Source organism: Molothrus aeneus, chromosome 7 (assembly GCF_037042795.1).
Source record: "Molothrus aeneus isolate 106 chromosome 7, BPBGC_Maene_1.0, whole genome shotgun sequence".
In the NCBI taxonomy this organism is placed as follows: Eukaryota; Metazoa; Chordata; class Aves; order Passeriformes; family Icteridae; genus Molothrus; species Molothrus aeneus.
The window spans coordinates 5,335,665-5,342,357 of NC_089652.1; positions in this window are offsets into that span (position 1 = coordinate 5,335,665).

Genomic DNA, 6,693 nt, shown 5'->3' on the forward strand with positions numbered 1-6,693 from the left:
AGTTTTTCCCCTTCCTCTAGCCTGGAGGCTCTACTGGAAATCCTCTTGGCAACTTTTTGGGTTTTTTTTCCTTGAACAGTTTTCAGCTTGGCTTGTTTTTCTTTTCAGCCCATCTGAGGAGACCAGCAGGACCACCCTGAATCCGAGACCTCAGAGGAGCTGAACCAACATGAGAAAGGACATTCAATTCCACCACTCCACTTTGGCTGCTGTGAGGAGGAGACCTGTGCCAGAAATCCAACAGGTTTCCCACCTGCTCTGCTCCAGGCTGCTATGTGAACTCCTCTTCCCCTTCCCAGATCAGTCACTGTTTTTGTTTTCCAGGCCATGCTGTCAGCCTGTGTATTTTTCTTCCCCGGGTATTTTTTGAGGTTTTTTTTGTTCTGCTGTGGGTGGGTGTATGGGGCTGTGTTTGTGGGTGTAGGGGAAGTTTCCAGGAGTTCATATCTAGCATTTATTCCAGCCTTTTCTGTGCCTTGCAGAAAGGCTACACACACTTTTTTTTTCTTAATAAACAGTTCTCTTTTTTTCACTTATACCCACTGGTATCAATTATCAATTTACCCTCATGGGCATGAGAAAAGGGAGTTATTGAAGTCCTTTTCTCTTTAGAGGAAACATTCATTCCAGGGTGCTTTCTCCTGAAATTTGTCTCCAAAACCAAGACAACCACCAACTCTGAATTGGTGAGAACATTTTTAGCAAAAGGGTGATGTAAACTGGATTGCAGCTGAAGACCTGTGAAGGAAATACTGAGTAACTCATTAGAGCTACTGTATCCAAACACCCAGTGACTGGTACATGAAATGATACATGTGTATTCTGCACATTACAAAAAACCAAAAAAAACCCCCCAAATCGCAACAACAACAAAACAACAACAAAACAAACAAACAAACAAACAAACAAAACCAAAAAAGTTATAAAAGAGCAGTAAAACTATAGAATTTAGGATTAGGAAACCCCAGCTTCATAACTACTTGGCACTTCTGAAGAAAAAGTAGTTCATGAGGGCTGATCTCAGTGTTGTCTTTATCATTTGAGCTCTATTAAATCAGCCAAATGGAGTGGCTTTCTCCTCAATAGCAAACCAATAACAAACATGAAGTCTGAAACTGTAAGCATCAATATTGCTTGAACAGAGATGCTTTAAAACTACTAGAATTATTTAATACCATCACACAGGATGCCACTCACTTTGATTCTGATACAATAAAAAGTACAGGAGAATAATTTCATCCTAATCCAACTATACTTATTAGACTATCAAGGCAGAAGTCTTCTGGGAGATAATGCCTTATTTGTGCAGCCCTGTTTCCTGCAATGCTTTTAACTTTCAGCAACATCTTAAGTATATTCATGTCTGCTGTGTTCAGCCAGTGCCTTTATGTGCCTTTTATAATCACAAATTTTTGTTGCTCAAAAATCAAGTGCATTTTTAATGGTCTGAAGCTGATTTACATAGGACAAAACCCATCAAGAGACAAACTTCACTGAAAATTTGAATTCTTCATAGTCCTCTGTGAGAGCTTTTACCCTGTGCCTGTGCCACATGCTAATGTAAACACAAACTGATAATACCTGAGTGGTTGAAGATTCCTTCTTTGGTATCAGACTTAACAAATTCTTCCCACAGAGGAAACCAGTGTGTGACTTCCATCTTCACTGGGAGTGCTCCCTGAAACTGCTGCTTTTGTAGAAGTGATTTTGAAATAATTTACTGAGCAATTAATACAGTCAAGCTCCAAATTGGCACTGCTGAATGCTGAAAACTGCTGACAGCTACCTAACAGACAAAGATATGCCTGCACAGGCTTCAGGACAGCACCCTAGATTAGCAACCTTTTCAAAACACATTAGTTTGAGGTTTCATGTTGGAAGACCCAGGGACGACAAAATCTGTCCCATGGTGAGATATCACCTGCCAACATCACCTTCAGACCTGCCAAGTGTCATTCTCAGCTCATGAGACTCCCATGTGCCTCTTTCTGCTGATTCCCAGCTAATGCTGGAGCTCACACCCAGGCCTTGCAGGGCTGTGGGATCTCCCTGGTGTGTGGCTCTCCCTCCAGCTGTGTGCCTGGATGCCACATGTGGTCAGAGAGTGAGAGCAGCGTGGTGGAGCTCTGCCAGGATGGAGGAATGAGAGCTGGTCACCAGGGGCCCATGGTCACTTGCCTGTCTGTGTCACATCATCTCATGGCCACATGACTGACACGGTGTGACCCCATGAAAGGCACACTAAGGAGAGTCATGTATCGAGGCAGAAGTAAGCTGAGAGCTCTGCATCTTATTCCAGCTCTCCCTGCACTATAATGCCAACACAAAAAGGTTGGATGAAGAACATGGAGGTCCCCTGATGGGCACCCATGCTAAATTGGCACTGTATTCTTCTTGAAAAAAGACAGCACATCAGCTTTAAATAACCTACTCAGAAACCAAACCTCTAGGCTATTCATACCATGAATGCTGGACATGAACAGTTGGATTCACTCTTTGCAACACAGACTGAAAGTCTAAAAAGGAAATAAAGTGTTCTGTGAGAGGGGCCAGTGCTGCCCATTGCTGGGGCTCTGCTCAGATCCTGCAGCTTGGCTTTACAGACAGTGTCACTACCACATGTGGCCGTGGCTGTTGGAGCAGGAGCTTCCCTTACCCTGATACAAAGACAGAAATCACACCCAGGGCTGGGATATGGTGGCAACAGCTGTCAGGGAGCTGCTCACAATGACTGATCATTCAGGAAGAACATGTCTATAAGCAGATCTTCCACTTCACATTTCTTCCTTAGATAGCAAACATCATTAAAAGGCAAGCATGTGACAAAAAAGCTCTGAGAAAAATTAGGACAGTTGCATCCAAGGGCTACATTAACTGGTAGTTTTTCATATTAAGTTGTCTGTTATCAAAATGAAATCCAGCATGCCTATCCCTGGAGGAGAGCACCCTTCCACAGCAACAGATGCTGCTGCAGACATAATAGGACTAATAATATCCCAGCTCAGGAATACACATGGAAACTAGCAGGTGAATTATTTGACAGAAAAAAGCATACAGTGAGACTTGTTTTGCTCAACTCCTTTAAAAGTTCTTTTACTTTGCAGTGGGAATGAAAGACTGCAAAAATTATCTCTTCTTAAAAACAGATATTTCTTTTTATATGGCCATTCTTGCCTGAGTATACTTGTACAGTCTCCATGTCTGGAGAATACATGTTTCTCAGATTAACATTAAGTTTGACAAAAACAACCCAATTTTCATTTCAACCTGTCTTACTCACAGAGCTTGGAACACTTTTTCTCCAGGTAACCTACAATTCCTTTATTTGCTAATTTGGTAGTTAGCAAGGCCATGTGCATTTTTTTTCAGCAAGATAATGTTTTAAATGATACTCACTGTAGTAAACATGTTAGACATTGTTCACAGCAAACCAGACATTGAAGATAATCCTTTCCAGCTGTAGCAATGACTTACTAACACTGGAAATAATAAAAAAATAACCATAAATGGGGGACTGAAAAGAGACTGCTCAACTAAACCAATTCATAGCAAAGCCCAAATGTCACAAAGTCTGCAGGTCAGGGCTGTACACACTGCAGGGCAGCTCTCTGGCTGTTATTCTGACAACAGCTCTAATACCAGAGGAGTGGATATTGTTACTCCTGGGTATGTTTATCTAGTGTTTATCACAGAGTAACAGAGCTCTGGGCAGTTTGGAGTGTCAAAGGAAAAGGTCTGCCACTAACCCAGCAGAGGAGAACAATTGACACCAATAACCCAGGGCAAACCCTATCCTCTCCTGAGGCTACACCAGAGTCCAGGAAGGAGGGACAGGCCATGTACTGGAATGGGACATGACCATAACAAAGAGGAAGCATCCCCATGAAGGACAGAAAATAAGAATTAAAGATTTCAGCCTGTTACTATGCCTCCAGGAGGAACAGAGGTGCAGAGACCTCTCTGTAAAGACCCATTAGGCCGTTGCAAGAAAAGCCCAATCCTGAACAGGAAACAGCATCTGTAAGAGCAACAATGCATTTGCATTCTTTGTCCTGTTGCAGTATCTACTTCTACTTTGTTTTCTGCAAGCACGTTAAAAAGGAGAAAGGTTGTTCTTAATGTCCTATTTTTTGTAGTCTTCTTCCCCAGAGAATGCCAAATTGTCAATCTGATTGCCACTGTCTGTTTAAGGTATTCCCTAATCCCAGAAATGGATCCTTGAAATCTGGAAAGGTTTACTTTTCTGTGGCTTAGGACAAGATTTACAATCTCTCAGCTCTATTACAGTGCACATGTGATGGAATGTGTCCTGCCAGATTTTCTTGCTACAGCAAAGCTACCAAGACTGTAAATTGGCTGAGCTGGCATCCCTGGGAATGCAAATCTCCCTGTCAGCCTCCTGCATGCTAACAGACCTATGACAAAGGTGTTGGGCTTTCCCAGGGGCCCACACCAGCTCAAGGAAGGCACTTTCCAGGAGGCTGTACCTGACAGGAGCTTACAAACATAGCCAAATTTTACCTCTAGGCATCCAAGTCCAGCAATTCCCAACAATCTCCTTTTCACTTTATCCCTCTCAGCTGCTCTGCTGTTTCCCTCCTGCCTACTCTGATATAATAATACGAGATCAGACTCCCAAATGAAAAACCAGGTCAAGTTTCCAGGCTGCAACCGGTTTTGTATCGCAGATGCTTCTGTGTGCAAATACAGACAGCTCTGTGTATTGCCGATGTGGCACACGGAAAACACCGTCCCTGGTCGGAAGGCATTGCTGCTTTCAGACACGCCCATCCATAGGAATAGCTATTCCCCTAGTGCCATCTCCCGGCTTACGGGGCAGGAACGCTGTAGCTGAAAATATTTTTTATATCTGTTAAAAAACTTTACAACAGGTTTAGGGTATGGATCAATATAAAAAAACACCCAAACCACAAGCATTCTTTAGACAGATTTTGTACAATTCATTCCCAATAAAGTATTCGTTAAAAATGATGAAGTTTTGAAAAAGATCTTCTGGTCCAATCTGCTTTGCACTTTGAGCCTTTTCAGCTTTATTTATTTATTTATTTATTTATTTCTCAACAAACATCAAGGTTCAAAACTTCCTTTTTGCTGATTTTTTGGTGTCATCTTATGACTCCAGAGGGTAAATCCTGAAAGTTCCACACCACCACACAGGAAGTGAGGGAATTATTTAAAACCCCAGCTATGAGAACTGCATATCATTTTAACCCCATATTTAATGATGATTGGTAAGACATACTTTCTAGATATCAGATCTAGTTATCAAATCTCTATGCATATCTAGTTATATCTATCAGTTTGTAGGTCAGGGTATTGTAGGCAAGATAAACTGATAGGAGCTCCTTTCTTGGAGAAAGAAGCCCATTTAAGGCTCAAAACTCCCGCAAATTGGCTGACTGGGGAGAGTATCCTCTGCCAGGACTGTGCCCCCTGCAGCAGGGTGACCTCAGGAGCCAAAGGGATAAAGAACGATGAGCAGACTATTAAATCTTTATCCTTCTCCCCACTTCCAGTGGTTTGCTCTTCCCTAAAGAAATGCCTGCTCTGATATGAAGTCCCACCCAAGATGTGAAGAACCGTTTGAGTAAAACTTTGAATTTATTTTTTTTTTTGAGTTGTTAATCAGTACAGGTATGAGCATTGCAGTAACTGAGTTATGAGCATTGCAGTAACTGGAGGAAAGGTAATTCTGGCAGTGAGAGATTGTGACCACTGGCTCATCCACCACCTACTCAAAATAGACTCCAGACTCAAACAGAGGGAAGAACTGCACATGAGGGCTAATTTGCATGAGAAGTGGGAGAAATAACTAGCAAATAGGGGGGTCGGTGCTAATCAGTAAAGAGATGATGTAATAAAATATATGCCATTGTCTGTTAAAGTCTATAAGTTCTGTAAAGCTTTGATGAATGGGGAGCTAACCTTTTATGGGTTACCACCTAGCTCCTTACTTTACACAAACTAGAATTAAAAAAAAAAAAAAAATAAATACTTTGCTTCAGTGTGTGAACTGGTGCTGTGCGATGGGTAACATTCAGAACAATAAACCTCCATTTTGGGAAAGCCCCTATGTACCATAATGGTAAACCACCTAACTTAGAGAAAGCAGCACTCAAAAAAAAGAAAAAAACCCCAAACACACATATACACAAAAAAGACCAAAACAAAAAACAACAACAACAAAAAACCCCAAAAAAACAAACAAAACCCCCTCCACCCCAAAACAAAACAAAACCCCCCACACCAAAACAAACAACCAAAAAACCAAAAAAACCAAACCAACCCCCAAAAAATAAACAAAAAAATCAGAAAAAAAACCCCACACCCACAAAAAGGGTGCTAAATTATTTTGGTGGGCAGGTTGTGCCAATCAAAACCTGCTGACAGCAGGAGGACCCGGCCTACGAAGGTGAAATGGCGAAAAGGCCCAGGGAGGGGCAGCCCTCAGGGGCGGGGGCTCAGCTTCCCGCCATGTCCCCTCAGGGGGGGTGACACCCCCTTTCCTGAGGGGAAAGACGAAGAAGATAAAGAAGAAGAAGGAGGAGGATGAGGATGGAGCCGGAGCCGTGGCCCAGCGCCTCGCCCCTCACGCCGGCTGCCATCACACGGGCGGCCTTCAGCGCACAACCCCTTCGTCCAGCTTTGCTGCCGCTCCCGTCCGTGACGCGA